The sequence below is a fragment of the Erythrolamprus reginae genome, chromosome 4, assembly GCF_031021105.1.
Source record: "Erythrolamprus reginae isolate rEryReg1 chromosome 4, rEryReg1.hap1, whole genome shotgun sequence".
NCBI classification, from domain to species: domain Eukaryota; kingdom Metazoa; phylum Chordata; class Lepidosauria; order Squamata; family Dipsadidae; genus Erythrolamprus; species Erythrolamprus reginae.
In genome coordinates, this window is record NC_091953.1 from 90,035,638 (window position 1) to 90,055,478 (window position 19,841).

Here is a 19,841-nt window from a genome sequence, read left to right on the forward strand (position 1 = left end):
AGATATCTTTGTATGTGATTTCTTTCTAATTAATATGGTTCATTAAAAGCAGCTGAAGCAAATACATAATCATCACGTCTTATGCTAAGCACATTATCTACAAGTGTTCTCAATCCACCGCTGTCCTCCCATTTAAGGTTGATATTTCCTCCCATTTAAGGTTGATGTTTTTCATTTATTCCTGAAATGTTTGGCATTCGGAGAGGGGCGGCATACAAATCTAATAAATTATTATTATTATTATTATTATTATTATTATTATTATTATTATTATTAGTATTACTATTATTATTACTATTATTATCATCATCATGTATTCTTTTACTTCTTCTTGTTTAACAATCTGGTGGTATCCAATAGATTGCAGTTTCCGTTGGGTATTGTTCACTCATATGAAGCACATGTCCAGCAAAGTGCCCTCTTTGTTCTATCACTATCTCAGAGAGTCTTTGGGAATTACTTCTTTGTAGAATTTCCTTGTTTGTGACATGGTCCTGATGTGAGATACAAAGAATCTTTCTGAAGCAAACATTGTTGGAATGTTGATCTTATAAATAATTCTTGTAGATTTCCAGGTCTCCCTGGCATAGATGGCAATTGTATGACAATGGCGCTAAATACTGTAATCTGATATTAATCTTGGCTGCTGTGTTTATGGCCTATGTGGTCCATACTGAGCACATTTGTTGCAAGAGACTGGCAAATATATAAGAGCACATAATAATGTGTAAGCAAATAGAGTTTTGAATTAATATCAGGTATTAATAGGTATATTTCAATTTCATAGTTATGCAGTGATACATATACGTTAGGGTTTTTTAAAAAAAAAATGCAAATATATAAAAAACAGTTACTGCCAACCTGCCTTCCATTGGCAACCTGTATACTGCATGAGTCAAAAAGAGGGCCGTGAAAATATTTACTGATGCCTTGCATCCTGGACATAACTTGTTTCAACTCCTACCCTCAAAATGACACTACAGAGCACTGACAACTAAAACAGTTTCTTTTCCAAACAACATCATTTGGCTAATTCTCTCACCACCGTCAAACTATTCAGTAAGGCTGCATTACTATTACTCTTCTCATCATTCCTATCACCCATCTTCTCCCACTTATGGTTGCATGACTGTAACTTGTTGTTTCTATCCTTACAATTTATATTAACATTGATTGTTTCCTGATTGCTTATTTGTACCCTATGACAATTATTAAGTGTTGTACCTCATGATTCTAGACAAATGTATGTTTTCTTTTATGTACACAGAGAGCATATGCATCAAAGACAAACTGCTTGTGAGTCCAATCACATTTTGTCAATAAAGAATTCTATTCTGTTCTATTCATATATGTAGCTAACAACTTATATAGTAACAGCTAAGAATAGCAACCTACTTTATAGAGTTAACTGCATAGTTAGACTATAGTTACATCTTAAGATAGAATATGCTTCTTTAGAGGTGGTTAAACTAAAAGTCTAGGTATCCTTGGCTATTCAGGTATGCTAACTTTAGTTGACAAAGCTGTCATTCAAAAATATCTATAACAGTGCACATTATCCAGAAATTGAAGAAATTTGGCAGAATAAATTCTACCAACAGAATGGCCCCTCCCGAATAGCTGTATAAAATGTAACAGCGAAGCATTTCCATGGGAATGAGAAATGATGATGTTCCATGGGAATAAGAAATTAAGTGAACCACAATTTCTTATGCCTGAGAAGAAAGAAAAGAAAGGGAAGGGAAGATCTATGGAAGAGATAGTGCCTTTTTCCCTGGTTAAATGGATTTTTCTTATGTACTTTTTAAACATTTTCATACTCTGACAGATAATCTTTAGAAGTGATTAATATATTTCCGCTAAATATTCAATGTATTGGAAAGTGGAACTTCTATATTATGCATGAAGATATCCAAAATGTATATTTTATTTTATTTAACTTTTTTGGGATGCCTGCCATTTATATTAGAAGATCTGAGCTAATCCACTACAAGGATAATACCTTATATAGATATTTCACATAAAACTTATACTTTTCAATAATAAAACAATTGGAGGATAGCATATTTAGAATGGCCTTTTTATGTTGGAAATACTCTATTATTGCAATGCTTATCTATAATAACGAGCAATTCTTTTGATTCTCAAGTTGTGCATTGTTCAATAGGGGACCATGCATGCCTAGTGCACAAAATATATGAACAAGGCATGCTTAATTGCACTTCAATTAATTATTCTTCAATTGGCAGGAAGTAACTTTCCATATAAGCCATCCATCTGTTCAGCCATCCTTCAGTCATTTGAAATAACTTCAAATAAAAAAATTCTTTTGTATAAAATGAAAAACAGTGATTTATTTATCTTTCTTTATGCAAACACTGATATGATTATGAAAGCATTTCATTGTGAATGCTATTTTGGTTTCTATTTATGAGTATAACAAAAATGGATTTCCTACAGAAAAATAAAAATCACATGGCAATCACAAAGTATGTTTTTAATCCTTTTGTCTCTTTCATTAAAAAAAAAATATTTGATCATAGACTACTGGGCACAAACATCTAGCTGACACTAGATAACAGTATTTAGATTTTTAAAAAGAAAGAAATCAAGAACCCTTCTTTGCTCCCATCTGATGCTTAATCTAGATTTTGTAGCCCAGATCATCTAACAGAATAATTTATGTTGGATGCATAAATTGTGACTAAGCTGTCAGACCTGGCCCCATATGATCTCTGAGCAAGAGATAGTCTCCATTTGGTTAAGTAAAAGGCATTTTTACTAAGAGATGCTGGTTGCAATAAAACCGGGTGGAATCTAAGTTCCCACACAAAAAGACAAACAACTATTCCCCTCAGTTCTGTTCCAACCCCCACCCCACCCCATGACCTGTCCAAACCCAGCCAATACGATGCCGCCTTGACAAGTTTTTGTCTGTTAACTTTCCACACTCAAAGCAAACAGCCTGGAAGATGCCTTGGCTTGAACTGATCCCACAGTGCTTTGCTTTTTTTTCAGCTGTCATTCCCTCTTCCAAATTCCCACACCAGAATGCATACAGCTTTAATAGCTGCCCACTTGGTTCCCTCTCATGCCTCCCACCCAATCTTTGATGGCAGTATACCAGCACAGAACCAAGCCAAAGTTGGTGGATCTGAAAAAGATTTGGTTCAGATGATTGCAGGAGAGGCGGAGTAACGACACGGACACAAGAGATGGATTTAACTGGGTCATTTTTATTAAATTAAATTAGCATAATTTATTCAAATAAATAAGCATAAATTAGCATAACAAACTATGACCCAAACAATGGACCTGCAGGGTCAAACAATTGCTTCCGGGGCGGAAAAGTTACGTCACATAAACTTCCTGGGCAACTTATGGGCGTAGCTCGATGCTAGTCCAGGTGAGGGACCCCTCCCGCACCTGAGACCCTGCCATGCCTTGCATGAGGGGGGTCACGCCGGCTAACCCCTAACAGGGGACTTAAAGGTGCGTGACCCAAAGACAGGTTCCCCCCAACTGCTCAGGTCGCTTCCACCAGAAGCTTGGAGAGAACCTGTCAATCATCCCCAAAGATGCCCAAGGGAGAACACCAGTTGCTAGACCACCACCCAGTTTTTCGCCCCTAACCTGCCTACCCAAATGACCAAAGGTAAGCCAATCAGCCTAATAAACGCAAGCACCCCCTAACCGCACATCCATCATCCCAGTGTGGAATGGGCGAAAAAACGGCCCTGCGAACAGGCAGAGCCGCAAAAAATTCCCATTCGGCCCCCCCTAGGGGCGACCCACCTTAGCACACTGTAAAATAGGGAGGGCGGGTGGGTGTCTGCTCATGGCAATGGTCCGGGCGAACAGGCAGAGCCCCGGGCCTGCACGCCCTTAAATAAGGCGAGCAGGCCCCGCCCGGACCAATCAGCAGCCGGGCCTCTTCAGGCCCAACTCTCGGGCGAAGTCTCGCATCGCGAGACTTCGCCCGAGAACAAAGATGGCGGCCGCCATGGGGTACAGTGTCTTCCCGGCCCCTCCCGCAAATGCTGCCGGCGGGTAAGTCCGCCGGCGCTATTGCAGGAGAGCCGGAGTAACGACACGGACACAAGAGCTGGATTTAACTGGGTCATTTTTATTAAATTAAATTAGTATAATTTATTCAAATAAATTAGCATAAATTTGCATAAATTTGCATAACAAACTATGACCCAAACAATGGACCTGCAGGGTCAAATAATTGCTTCCGGGGCGGAAAAGTTACGTCACATAAACTTCCTGGGCAACTTATGGGCGTAGCTCGATGCTAGTCCAGGTGAGGGACCCCTCCCCCACCTGAGACCCTGCCATGCCTTGCATGAGGGGGGTCACGCCGGCTAACCCCTAACAGGGGACTTAAAGGTGCGTGACCCAAAGACAGGTTCCCCCCAACTGCTCAGGTCGCTTCCACCACAAGCTTGGAGAGAACCTGTCAATCATCCCCAAAGATGCCCAAGGGAGAACACCAGTTGCTAGACCACCACCCAGTTTTCCGCCCCTAACCTGCCATGGAGCGGGGGTCAGATCTCTATCTTGGCCCCCCGACTCCCCCCTCTAGCTGCGCCAGCTCACGCAGAGACCACTGCAGGTCCTGTAAGAAAATGGCGTTCCCCCGTTCTGACAGGTGAACACCATCGGCCCGGTAAAGCCATGGCCGATCTACAGTGATGAGGGGATGGGCCACTACAACCCCACCTGAGTCCCTGACTACCCTTCCCAGGGCCTTATTGCCTCTACACCTGACCCGGTGAATGGCCCTAAGAGAAATGGCGACCCACAATGATCCCTGAGAGGATCGAAGACCACACCACATGCATGGCGGGCCACACAGCGTGAAGCCACCGCAGGCTTCCGCAAGCCTGGCAGGTCCCCTACAGACCCCCAAGCAGTACCGGTCCTTGCCCGAAGAGCAAGACCAGCGACCGGGGCGCAGCAATGGGATGCCGCCCTCCCTGAACAACTGGGCGTAGCCATGGGATGCCACCCACCCAGCACCGCCTGGGCGCAGCAATGGTATGCCGCCCTCCCAGTACCACCTGGGCGCAGCAATGGAATGCCGCCCTCCCAGTACCACCTGGGCGCAGCAATGGGATGCCGCCCTCCCAGCCATAGTGGTAGAAACACCCATCCCACCGCACACCCCTCCTCCCTAACCAGGCAACAATGACCCAGCCGCTGCGACGGCAGGGTCCCACTTCCCGGCGGTACCTTGTTGCTGAGTGGTCGGTGGAGCACAATGACCCAAAGCAACACCATCGGTCGCGTCCTGGCGGGGTTGAATAGAAGGGGACCAAAGGGAGCCCTGGCCTAAGATCTTACCCCGGACCCTCAACTGGCCGTTCGTAGCCTAAAACAGGCCGTCGACCACCAGCGGTCGGCATCCCCGAATCCTCAGTATCGAGAACTCCGTCACCGCACTAGAGGCGGCGCCACTGTGGAACGAGCGTTCCCACAAGCGGCGGGATCCACGCTTGGCCTAGCCAAACCCTGTACTCCAAAACCCACCCGACTAAGGCAATGAGATGGAAGGCCGAAAGGACCTAGCAACCTGCGATAAGGCCCTGGCCCAGCCTTCCCGCATCTTCACCATGTGGAAGTCACCATAAATCAACAAACCAGCCCCCGCTTTAGACAAAAGGCGAGGCCGGCCAACCTGGGCCTCAAAGTCCTAACTGAAAGGCCACACTGCCTAAGCTGGACACAATATGGCCAGGTACACAACTGGGGCAGGCCAGCTATAGGGGTAACCCATATCCTGCCTGAACTCCCCGAACTCTGCACTTGTCTGCTGCTAAGCCCCCAGAGTGCCAGGCACCACAGAGAGGGCCGTAGCCCAGCAGACCTTTACACTCCAATGCTCGGGAGCCCGCCCAGGTTCCAAAGGTGGTCTGGGAATGCCTCTGGCGACTCTCGGGCCCACGGGGCCAGGGTCCGAAACCTGGACAACTGACCACGGGACAAGGCATCAGCGACCCCGTTATCCAACCCGGGACATGCCTGGCCAAAAACAACGTGTTTAGGGACAAGGACCTGTGCACAAAATGGCGGACAAGCCGCATGACCCTGTCGCAAACGTAGCCCCTTCATCGCGTTGTGCAATCTCCTTGAAAAAGCCCTGCCCGGGACCACGACCCGACAGGCGAAATTGAGTATCCCCGCTAGTTCCTGGAGCTGCCGGAGAGTAACCTTCCGGCAACCCAGAACCTCATCAAGCTTCCCTTTAATTTTAAGTAACTTATCGAGGGGCAATCTAGAAGATTGCTCCTCTGAGTCCAATTCAATACTGAGGAAGGTAATCTTGGTGGCGGGGCCTTCGGTCTTCTCAGAGGCTAAAGGCACCCCTAGCTGAGCACAAAGGGCTTCGAAGTCCCGCATTAGAGCAAAACATTGCTCCGAACGCGCAGGCCCCGCCAACAAGAAATCATCAAGGTAGTGAACGACCGAACCCAGACCACTGTGCCTCCTGAGCGCCCATTCCAAGAAGGTACTGAAACTCTCAAAAAGAGAGCACGAGACAGAGCAACCCATGGGTAAAGCTCTGTCCACGTAATAACCTCCCTCAAAATGGAAGCCCAACAGCTCAAAGTCGTCTGGGTGTATGGGGAGGAGCCGGAATGCCGACTTAATGTCGCATTTACCCATAAGGGCTCCCACCCCACACTTCCTAACCATAGCGACGGCAGCGTCAAAGGACGCGTACTGGACTGAACAAGGCTCGTCAGGAATGTAGTCATTCACTGACTCACCTTTTGGAAAAGACAAATGGTGAATCAACCTAAATTCACCACTCGCCTTTTTGGGGACAACACCTAAGGGAGACACCCTAAGATTCGGGAAGGGCGGCTCCGGGAAGGGCCCAAGGACCCTGCCCTCGGCCACCTCCTTCCGAAGCTTGTCTCTAACAATGTCTTCATGTCCAACAACCGACCTGAGGTTGTCGGACATGAAGGCCTTCCTAACCCCCACGTAAGGGATCCTAAATCCCTTAGAGAAACCTAGCAAGAGAGCAGCCGCTCTCGAGCGAGGGTGGTAGTCCTTTAACCAACCCTCAAGCACCTGTAAATTAATTGGGCTGGGCCCCTTTACCCCCAGCTGGTGGGGGAGGCTTTGGTGGACCCCCACCCTTCTTTTCCGCCCCTTTCTTGGGGCGGGGGCACACAGAAGAGGCATGGTTCCCCCCACAGTTACCGCACACATGCTTAAACCTGCAAAAGGGACGAAAACATGCCCCCTTTGCGGCAAACTCATGGCACGCCTGGGAAACCCCCTTTCCCGCTCCCCCCGCAGCCGCCTTGGCTGGCGTGGAAGACACGGGCTCCTCTTCCATGAAGTGACTGCTGTCGGTCCTGTCACAACCTTCCTTGCCGGACATATAAGTGGCCTGGAACCACAGGTCCGGGACCACCATATCCCAGGGCAAGGAGGGGTCATGGGCTATGCGCATCCGAAACCCCTTATCGTAATGCCTCCAAATGTTGCCACCATACTCAAAGTGAGCCCTGGCAATCAAATCAATATATTTAAGCAGAGCAGCAGCCCTAACCGGCTGCCTCTGAATCACTACGGACGCGAAAGTCAAAAAAGCGTACAGCCAAGAGCTGAAACACTTTGTGACTTTCGTTTTCTTCACCTTTTCCCCGGGCACGACATCTTTGTCCTGCTTGGGGACCTCCCTATTTAATAGGGAGAAGAGATCCACATACTTCCCCCGCCAAATTGCCTCCTTCACTGATGGGTGGAGGTGGTACCCTAAGGGCGTAGCGGGGAGTCCGCATGGGATGGCCCCAGGCCTGATGCTGGCGAACGGGTCCCACACGGTGGATACCCCCGTTCCCAGCACTCCTAGCCCCGGTGGATACACCAAAGGGGGCAGGGGCATAATAGCAGGCGCTGGAGGGATCCAACCCCCCACCCCTGCCCCAGGTGGGAAAGCTACCCCCGGTGCTACTGCCGGCGGGGCTGGCGGAGCCCACACCTGACCACATGTGCCTGAAGTAGACCCCAAAAAACTAGTGCCACTCCCCAATGCAGGTGGGCTAAACCCCGAACCCCGCACGGGGAGGAGCGGTGTAGTAGCTAAGTGTGGTGCAACCTCACCTGCCCCATATGGGGTGGAAGACATCCATGGAGGGCCCATCTGAGCTGGGTCCTGGAAAGCTGACATCTGCCTCGACTGGGCCATCTGCCCGGCCTGGGCCATCTGCCCGGTGTGGGCCATCTGCCCGGTTAGGGCCATCTGTCCGGTTTGGGCCATCTGCCCGGTCTGGGCCATCTGCCCGGCCTGGGCCGCCTCTTCTTCTGGATCGCTTCCCCAGGCCGCCGATGCAGCCAGGGTGAGCCCGCCTGGGCCCGCACCGGACCGCCAGCGCTCCAGGTCATCAAGCCTCTCCAGGACCCTGGCCCAAGAGAGAGAGGGAGAAACCTCGGGTTGAGGGGCTGCGGGCATAAATACCACCGCCCCCTCAGATGGGACCACCCCAGGGGGCCCCTCCATACCAGCCCGAGCCCGGGCAGAAGGCCTCAAAGCCCTCCTAGGCCGCGCCACCGGTTGGGCCGGGGGGGGGGGGGCGAGCTTGCCTCTTCTTTGGGGCCATACCTTTACAGTTAATACAACTCTAATATTAAACCTGACCCAAAAAAGGCCCGAGCCGGGAAGCAAGGCCGGCCCAAGCACAGGCCTCACCAGGAAGGCCAATCCACCCTCCCCCCAGCAGTGGGAGCAAGGCCTCACTGCCCACCGCTTCAGCAAGGGGGCCTGGAGGAACTAGCCCGCCCTATGGGCTCCCTGTATGGCGTGAAGAAATGCCCCCCGACCTCGAAGGGGAAACCAGGCCACACACCCCAAAGGGCACCCCCCCCCCCCACGCCCCCGATCCCGGGGGAAACCGGAGGGTCAAACCGGAACGGAGCCCGGCCGATGCTGGCTCCGCCACTGGAGAAGCAGCTCCTGCCACCCAAAATGCCGCCGACACTCCGAGAGGCCTTTTTGCCAATCAATCCGGCCACAAAATGGCGGCCGCGCACGAGGCCGCACCCAAAATGGCCACCGCGAGCAGAACTGACAAGCGTCTGCTTGTGGCAATGGTCCGGGCGAACAGGCAGAGCCCCGGGCCTGCTCGCCCTTAAATAAGGCGAGCAGGCCCCGCCCGGACCAATCAGCAGCCGGGCCTCTTCAGGCCCAACTCTCGGGCGAAGTCTCGCATCGCGAGACTTCGCCCGAGAACAAAGATGGTGGCCGCCATGGGGTCCGGTGTCTTCCCGGCCCCTCCCGCAAACGCCGCCGGCGGGTAAGTCCGCCGGCGCTATTTTAAGTGGAACTATGGTAGGTAATCCGTGAAACAATCATTGGGTCATCCTTTCAGACATATTTCCTTACTTGACGAATGAATCTTTTTCTTTTATGTATGCTGAGAGCTTATGCACCAAGACAAATTCCTTGTGTGTCCAATCACACTCGGCTAATAAAATTCTATTCTATTCTATTCTTAAACAGAGAAACAGAATAAACATGGGTAATTTGCTAATGTTTTGGTTTTAATATTAAAGAAGAAAATATTTTATTAATGAAAAAAGATGTGTAGCAAGTCTAATATAGATGCTTTTTTTATATCCAGGAAATTTTGATGATATTTTTAATTGATTTGCCATTCTTTAAGGATGCTCTAACATTTTCATTTCTTATTTCTTCACTTATAGTGACATACTGTATAGCTGACCATGCTGGAATACCAGTTTCTCTAGATACATCAGCAATTCTCCATGGGCAATTTGTCCTTGCACTTTATAAAAAGTGAGAGCAAAGTGGGAATCAAAAAAGGGACATCGTCACCTTCTTATAAATTGAGTGTAATTCTTGGAAAAATGACAGTCATTTTTGAATGCAATGAGTTCTTGTAGAGTTCTTCCACAATCATCCGCATTCCATTGCCAAGTCTTGAAAGATTAAATTTGCTCATTAAAATGATGAGAGATTCTATCTTCAGTTCCAGATTCTGTGGCAGCCATCCAGGGAGTTCAAATGACTCAAGGAATTATGTTGAAAAATTAGTAACATTGGCAACTTCACCAGGAATGTTTAAAGAACAATATTATTTCATCATTCCAGGGAAGTGTGTAATGCATGTGGAATTTATTTTCCTCATGATTTCATTGAGGGAAACCAAGATAAAGATCTTTGAGCATATTTCTGCAGAATTGTCAAATGTTAGGTAAATAAAATCTATACATTCTTTCATAGTTCCTGCTCACAGAACCACATCTTCAGATAATTCTGTTCCATCATTTCTATTCTTCTGATTTTTTGCCTTCTCTAACATCCAATTAAAACTCAGAATATCTTCCTCCTCCTTCACTCAATTACATGTTTCTCTTCAATTGAAGAGTTGACGCTTGTACACAAGTATGATTTTTTTTAAATGCATGAATTTCTCTTTTCAAAACTAGTAGATCATTATTGGAATCCAGATAGTAACTGCTAAAAATTCCCCCAGAGGTCTCTTTTGCTTCAGTGCTCTACTTTTTAATTATGCCGCTGGCGACTCACCGCTGGCGAGGGTTGCGGCGTGGGCCGGGGAAGGAGGCCGCCATGTTGGGGCGGAGCCTGCGGCCCCCACGTCATCCCCGGGGGCCGCAGCACGGCGTTTGGGTGCTTGGTCACCCCTGAACCGGGCAGGAGGGAGGCAGCCCTATGAAGGGGCTGCCTCGTGGCGTAGTGCCTCCTGCCCGCTGGCGCGGGACATCTCTTGCCGCCCGAGCTCGCCGCAGGCCAGAATGGCGAGGAAGGACCAGCGCGCTTTCTCCCCGTCGGGAGGATTGAGGAGCACGACTTCTGAAGCCCCTGGGATCGATAGCGATCGCCGGGGGCAGCTCGGTTTGCAGGGGGCCGGGGGCGGCGGCATCCAGCGCCCATGCACAGGCTGTTCGCCGGGCGCCTGTTTGGCGGGCGAGGTCGCTTCTCCTGTTTCGTTGCCGGCAGTGTGCAGGACGGCTCCGGCAGAAAAAACTACAAAATAAAAAATAAAAAATTGTAGGATTCGCCGGTTTGCTTGCTGGGGAAGGGGAGGAGGGGGTCAGATGGCTACCGTGCCGGCGCCCCTCCCCCCCCACCTTAGCTGCGTGCATGGCGGCAGGGCGCGCGGGGCTTCAACGGCTTGCCGGCCGGGTCGAGGTTTCTGGGCCAGTGTTCCGCCGGGCGTTTGAGCCAGGGCTCTTACGGCCCTGCCGGTTACGCGCCTGGAGCGCTTCGGTTTGGGGAGGCCCGGGCGAGCGCGTGGGAGTGGGGCGACGGCAGCGGGGAGGCCGTTCGCCCTTCCTCCACGTGGTTTTGGTTTCCTTTTTGCCGCTGATTTTCGGGGTCAGGACTTTGCGCGGCGGGGGTTTTTTTTTGCCTCCCGGCAGCCCCTCCCCCATTAGCACTAGCCAGGCGGACACTGCTTTGGGCCCCCGTTTCCCCTGGTAGAGGAGAGATTTACATAATTTTGCCCCTTGCTAGTGTACATTAGTACACAGCGTTTGCTGTGAGCCGCCCCGAGTCTTGGAGAGGGGCGGCATACAAATCTAATAAATTATTATTGTTGTGGTTATTATTATTATTTTTATTATTGTTTTATGATCTTTATTATTGCATATGAATCAGTTCATAATGATAGTGATCGGTTAGGAGAATAGTTCCAGCTGTGGGCAGCAGTTGTTTTGTTCACTGAAACCCACGGGATTAATTTTGTAGAGTCACGGTAGCCTGGATTGAGGGAGGGGGATTTATTAATGGGTCATAGAATTACAGTTGGTTTGTCCCCCCCCCCATTTCTTGACAAAGGGGTGATTTATTGATCACAATGCCAATATTGACTTATTTATTCACCGAGCTAATTTTGCATATAGACAATTGGGCAACCCAGTTATTAGATAAGATGCATTTCATTCTTGACTGATTTATTTCACAATGAATTATAAACACGAGTAATTAGGGTAATGGTTATTATTGATCCACTAGAATCAGGGGGAACTTACACGGGAGATATGGATGAATGCAGTGGTTGAGGGATCTAATTCCTCCCCTTTTAGGGAGCTTTAGCTGATTAAGTACTTGGATTAATTGAACCCCTGGGTTCAGTTTTATTTAATATACTATTAATTCATTCTATTAGTTTAATACTAATGGTGGGTTAGGGTATACAAGCTGAGAGGAACAAGGCTCGTGTAGGCAAGCTAATGGTCTGGGATAGGCCAGAGGCTGGGTTTTTTGGCTTGCTGGATTCATAAAGGGTGAATCAACGCTACAAGGATATATATATGGTCGGTAAAGGGGGGCGACATGAAAATTAATGAATTGTTATTATGGTTATTACTGTTATTATAAAGGATATATTTTGATTTTATTTTATGGTTTATGGGCTAGACACCAGTACTTTAGCTGGACAGCAGCATTACTATGCCCTCATTGCGAGGAGGGGGATTGCCCACATGGCGGTTCCTACCTTTCCCCAGTTAGGGCAAAGCCTGGGACACACACATACACGCCCTGGCGGTAAGCAGGCCAGGCGCTGTCACTCACTGTAAAGGATTTCGTCTCTGGCAGATTGGAGGGCATCAGTGAGCACTGTCCGCTTGGGTGCCTCGTGTGTTGTCATTGTCATTGTTATTTATTCATTTTATGGCTTTATTGAAGGAGTGGTTGATCCTTGGGACAAACGTACAGCATACATGGGCAGTGGGTCTGCAGTAGCTGAGTTTAAACATGCCTGGGATAAACATATCCATTGTACAATAACATACGGGAAAGAGTGTGGGAGCAGACTAGAGGGACCATGGGGTCTTTTTCCTGCCATCGATCTTCTATGTTTCTCTCATTGGCCACTTCGGCCAGGGCACATGGTCCATACGAGGTACCTGTTGACCTTATGACATGTGGGAGGTAGCAAAATTGGCAATGGCCGTTTAGGCGATGGGGGCAAATAATTCGGGATACTCTGAACCTGTTGAATGCTATGGCAGTTCCATTCGGGACAAGAACCATAAGGAGAACCAGACATTAGTAAGAGGGACATTACACCAGGGTAGCATTTCTGCCTTTATAGGATGTTTTAGGGGTTAAGGCACTGATACTGCCCCCGACACTGGGGGGTAGGGCTCTATCACTATGAGCATGACTGTTGGTTGCTCCTCACTACTAATGTTCTGAGTTTTGTCACATTTCTAAATGTCATTTTGTACTGGGGGGCTATAACAGTACGGGTGCAGTTGGTAGCAACCCCCTCTTTTTTTTTTCTGTACCAACAAAACTGAGAGATATTTAATATCATAACTACAGCTTGCAGATCCCCAGGTCATTACCATAATGAAGTTTGGAAATCTCCTAATCTCTGGTTAATCCACTTGGGAGTAAGCAAGGAGGAACCAGATTGTGGGGGCAATAGCCTGGCTCTGTGTGAAGAGTGCTGCGGCTGACATGTTGTGGGCCGCCATGGGTCTAGGGAAAAGGGCGGCATGATAATTGCATAAATCAATAGATATATGAATTAGTCAGTTTATCGCAGCCCCTTTAGTGGTTCAGTGAAGTGGTGTAGTCATTTCCTGGCATGGGGGAGGCTTGCACGAACGCTAAGTTTTCCGGTCATCCGAATCGAATTCACGATTAAGTTGATTTTCCCTTAAGATGAGTTATTAAGCATTACATCAATTGTTTCGGGGAAGAATAACTTATAAAATGTTATTATCGTCAGCTGTATCACAGTGGGGGTGTCAGGAGGTTAACATTAATATTATGGTTATATTGATTAAGTCATGTTGGTCAAGCTAATTCATGCGCTAACAGTACAGAAGGCATTTGCAGGGGCCTTTGCTTATCTACATAAATTTCTCGCAGATATTTTACTCCCTGGGGGAGCGAGCAGGGCCATGGAGTATATTGACTCGTCTCCCAGGCATTTTGAGGCGGGAAGTAGAGTATTGTCACTGCCCGGGAGGCATACAGGAACATGGGGCTGCGACTGTGGCACGGCTGGTTCAGCGGCGGGGAAGCGAGACAGCAAGAAGGCCCGGTCTGTTAACAGGGAATATGTGTGCAGGTGCAGGTGGTTGGCAGCCACATGGCATAGGCGGGGGCACAGGGTACCCAGAATGGTGGGCGGCGCCATCGCTCAAGCAAAGGAGTGCAGGTGGGACCACACGGTTACATGCCCTCATATAGGGGCAACAGGGGGGGCTTAGCTCTCTTAGCAAAGACCCCGGGGGGCTAACTATTTGAGGACAGAGGGAATGATCAAGGGATGGTCCAAGGATCGGACGCAGATGGGGGAGAAATTAGTAAGCCGCTATATATTACCCAGTTTCAGGGGCAGCGGGCATTGGATGGGACCCAGCTTCTCACCCAACGAGGCAAGGCCGTTTCACTTGACAGCCAAAAATATGGCCTTTGGGACATGGTAGGTATGCAAGGTGCTGTCATGGTCGCATAGTAGTGGATCATGTACGGTTCCCTGGGCCAGGAAACCGATGTTAAATTGGGGGGCTGCGGCAGCCGCGTTGGTTGTGCTGGGAGTCTCCAGTAACGCAGATGGGGGGATTGATCACCGGCCAGGCATATCAAACAGGACATAAGCCTGAGTGTGATGGACTCAGTCCGGGTACAGTGAGGAAGACAGGGACTGGTCTACTTTGTACCATAAGACAGGCCTCCACTGAGCAAATAACAGTTAGGGGCCGTTACAGGAGCATTGGCAGGATATCGGGTTGTATTCCCTCAGCAATACTGATGGCGGTTTTCAGCAAGTTCTCCGCACAGTAATGAATACGGTGGCGGAACGAAGTCAGTGGGTTTTCGTGGTGTTGATTTCAGCACCTGAGTACAAGCGTTTGTTTTGGGAGCGGGTGGATAACACTGTCTTGTTATTCTTATCGTTTCCCTAGGTCCTGGCCCTGCTCCACCGTGTTACGCGCAAAGTGCGAAGGAGCTGCCCTTCCTTTGCCCACAGTAGCAAACTGCGGCCACAGCGTGGCATGTCGGCTGGATGTACAGCTGCAACATTATCTTCAGGAATGTGGAGGTTGCTGAGTCACTGGGGCTTCGTGGAAGGGGCTTGAGCTCGGAGGTCTCCGTTTGAGACGGGCCTCTCCTTGTTGGGAAAGTTGGGAGCAGTGAGGGGCCGGACCCAGATTGTTTGGTGTGGCACACTGGTGGCAACCACCTGTTGCTGGTGAAGTGGGAAAGGTGGCCTGACACACGCGTGTTGTGGTACCATATGTTACCACGGAGGTGCTGGCATGCCAGGAACCCAGGGCGGTGGAGGATGACAGGTAGAGAGTCAACAGAGTAGCGAAGGAATGGGTACTCCAGACGGGGGGTGGAGTGATAGATCACCCCAACATCTGAGCACCCAATTAGCTTTAGTCAGAGGGGTCGGGGTACATTTGATAGACGAGGGGAATGACAAATTCATAGCGGACCTGCAGAGGTGCCTGCACATTCATGTGCAGGGGGGGGGAGCAGGGGGAATAAATTTATAATTTCACCCCCTGCTGTGGCCGAAAGGGGGCGGAAATGGGCGTAAGCAGCAACTGTGTGATCTCCTTTAGGGGCACCTCTACTGAGGTGAGGGGCGATCTCCTTCTCGGATTACAGGGCTCGACCGGCTTGGGTTCGGGGAGGGGGTCGCTCCTGTGGCTCGCTGCCTGTGGCGTATCAGAGACCAGTGGCGAGCCATCCCACAAGCCGTGGGGGCGTGGCATTGGGCAGGGGGCAGGTGTAATTTTACCTGACCCTGCACCTGGTCAAGGAGCTTTCGCCCTAGAGTTGCTCAGTTGAGTTTGTTGGAAAGTTAACTCCGCCCCCATTTGATTTATGCACCTTTGCAGGTCACGTGGTTTAATTGGCTAAATAGTTAATTTGAATTTTGTTTAATAAAAGTGACCCTATTTATACCCACACCTTTGTGTCCGACTGTTACTCCGCCTGCGCCGCAATGCCGCTGGCGACTCACCGCTGGCGAGGGTTGCGGCGTGGGCCGGGGAAGGAGGCCGCCATGTTGGGGCGGAGCCTGCGGCCCCCACGTCATCCCCGGGGGCCGCAGCACGGCGTTTGGGTGCTTGGTCACCCCTGAACCGGGCAGGAGGGAGGCAGCCCTATGAAGGGGCTGCCTCGTGGCGTAGTGCCTCCTGCCCACTGGCGCGGGACACCCGCCCACCCTCCCTCTGTTACAGGGTGCATATGATGGGTCGCCCTTGGTGGGGCCGAGTAGGAATTTTTTTGCAGTCACAATGAATTGGCCGAATTGTGGCTGTTTTTTCGCCTACTCCACTCTGTGCGTGGGAGTGTGGTTAGGGGGTGGTCTCACCAACTAGCGCCCCCCCCTTCAAGGTCACTGGGGGGGGACGGCCGAAAGGGGGCGGAAATGGGCGTAAGCAGCAACTGTGTGATCTCCTTTAGGGGCACCTCTACTGAGGTGAGGGGCGATCTCCTTCTCGGATTACAGGGCTCGACCGGCTTGGGTTCGGGGAGGGGGTCGCTCCTGTGGCTCGCTGCCTGTGGCGTATCAGAGACCAGTGGCGAGCCATCCCACACGCCATGGGGGCGTGGCATTGGGCAGGGGACAGGTGTAATTTTACCTGACCCTGCACCCGGTCAAGGAGCTTTCGCCCTAGAGTTGCTCAGTTGAGTTTGTTGGAAAGTTAACTCCGCCCCCATTTGATTTATGCACCTTTGCAGGTCACGTGGTTTAATTGGCTAAATAGTTAATTTGAATTTTGTTTAATAAAAGTGACCCTATTTATACCCACACCTTTGTGTCCGACTGTTACTCCGCCTGCGCCGCAATGGAATTCTCATCTCAGATAATATATCCCACATTGAAGAATATGTGCAGTATTGGATTTTTAAATTTTATTTTACAAAGAGCACTTTCATTCACTTTGATGGCTATCTTAAATCTTGAATTTTCTGTCCCACCATCAGGCATCAATGTTTCTGCAATGCCAGATAATGCTATAGCAATAGTAATAGTAATATAGTATCCATCTCTCCTAACTTTAGTGAGGATGAAGTTAGTAACAAATGTCCTTCCCATTTTTTCTGGAATATCAATGAGAATTATTGGAGAAACTTTTAATTTAATTTAATTTAATTTAATTTAATTTAATCTAGTCTAGTCTAATCTAATCTAATCTAATTTAATTTAATTTATATGCAAGCACTTGTACATATAGTCTTTGGCTATAATTCGGTAGAGATTCCTTGTATATATAAGTTCGTGATGTTTGTCTCATATTGTAGTTATTGCAATAATTCCTGATTGCCATTCTGACAGACAGTTTAACCCATGACCACAAACCTACAGCAGAGGTGGGTTCCTACCGGTTCTAACCAGTTCTTTAGAACCATTAGTAAATTGGTGGTGATGTCATGGAGCCAATTCTGTGGGTGTCATTTTGTGGACACCACCATCTTGCTTTTGGCTTCTGCACATGTGCAGAGGCTGAGTTTTAGGCAATGTGCATGTGCACGCTCCCCTGCACAACACGGTCCTGAGCTAGAGTGGTCATATCTGTAATAGCATAGCCAAAATAGTAGGGTAAGGATTTAAATCCCTGCTAGATTCTTCACTGAGTTGTTGGAAGTTGTCCGGCAAGGTTTAAAAATAGGATCATATGATCTCCTAAGAACTAGTTTGGGGCCAGTCTACCTGATCTCTGGCTGGCAAAGGACAGATTGGTCTACGCTCAGCTTCAGAGTAGGAAGCAACTGAAAAATGAAACAGATGAGCAAGGATTAAGATATAGTTAATGATGTACTTGATTGATACCAGAGAGATCCATTAGCAACTATAAGTTGCTGATTTTCAGCAAATGGAGCACATTTGCTATAGCTGCAAACATGCTCCATTTGCAGCTATAGCAACTTTCTTGCTAATTTTCAGCTCAGCCTACATCACAGGGAACAATGTAGAGCAATGTAGAATGAAATGCTATGTATATGCTTTGATTTCCTGAACAAATATTGGAGTTTTCGGAGAGGGGCGGCATACAAATCCAAATAATAAATAAATAATAAATGTCTGTTTGCCGTAAAAGACACACATAAAATAATAAAAGTATCTGTTGTGTTTGTTTAAAATAATTGAAGAAATTCACTGATTGGTTAAGACGCGGCTAAATGTAAGTTGCTGCCAAAGTTAAACGGTTGTCAGTTAGAAAGCCCGCATTTAAGAAAGGGTATAAATAGGGCAACGGGTTAGCCATTGCCCTTGTTAGGAGTTGCCTTTCAGGAGAATGCTTGCTCATTGTGTTCTATTGAATAAACGTGTTATGGATCAACAGAAGTCTCCGGTGCAGTGATTTAACAGTGGCGACGAGGATGGGATTCGAACCCACGCATGCAGAGCACAATGGATTATGAACTTTTTTTTCATACACTTTAAGCTAGACGATAAAGATGAACATCGTGGCACCATAGCAGCAGCAGCACAGAAGAACAGCAGCAATCAGTAATACTGAAATAACCACAACTTTCCTAAATTTTGAGAATCATGGATCCTACATTTTGGATATGTTCTGTAAGTTAAATCATTTGAGATACCTTAGTTCAAAAATTGTTGCCCTGGGGTGCACCATTTCACCCATCTAAAAGTTATGATAATGACAGCTTTAATAGTGTATAGATTCTAGGCTTAAGATATAGAATTGGCTTGTATAGATCTTTGAAAATCATACAGTGTAGATGATGACGCTAAAAACTGTAATTCTATTCTGCAGAATGTAATTGCGGCGCAGGCGGAGTAATAGTCGGACACAAGGTGTGGGTATAACGGGGTCACTTTTATTCAACAACTTAATTCTTAACTTATTAACTTGTTTAAAACCTTAACCCCACATGACCTGCAGGGTGCAAGATCAAATGGGGGCGGAATAACATGCCCAATTCAGACAGCAACCCTGGGGCGAAAACTCCTTGAAACTGGGTGCGGGTCATGTTGAACTACACCTACCCCCTGCACCCATACTACGCCACACCTGGCGTGTGGGATGGCTCGCTACAGGTCTACGTTAAACTCCCGCCAGCGAGCCACAGGAGCGACTCACTCCCCGGACCCAAGCCGGTCGAGCCCTGTAATCCAAGGAGGAGCTCGCCCCTCACCTCGGTAGAGGTGCCCCAAAAGGAGCTCACCAGTTGCTATTTATTTTATTTTCCGCCCCCTATCGGCCCCCCCCTCCCCCCCCAGTGACCCTAAGGGGGGGGGGCACTAGATGGTGGGGCCACCCCCTAACCACACTCCCACGCACAGAGTGGAGTAGGCGAAAAAACAATCGCAGCTCGTCCAATTCTGCTGCGACTGCAAAAAAATTCCTACTCGGCCCCCCGGAGGGCGACCCATCATATGCACCATGTAACAGAGGGAGGGTGGGTGGGTGCCTCACGATGCTCCGGGCGAGACTGCTGCGCCACAAGTCAGCCCCCTTATATAGGGTTGCCTGCCCTCGCCCGGCCAATCGGTGCCCACGCACCGTACCACGTGGTCACGGCACCCGACGTGGGTGCCGTGACTCCGCCCCCCAACATGGCGGCCTCCATACCCCCGCCGATCGCCGCAACCCCCACCGGCCGGTAAGTCGGCTGTGGGAATTGCGGCGCAGGCGGAGTAATAGTCGGACACAAGGTGTGGGTATAACGGGGTCACTTTTATTCAACAACTTAATTCTTAACTTATTAACTTGTTTAAAACCTTAACCCCACATGACCTGCAGGGTGCAAGATCAAATGGGGGCGGAATAACATGCCCAATTCAGACAGCAACCCTGGGGCGAAAACTCCTTGAAACTGG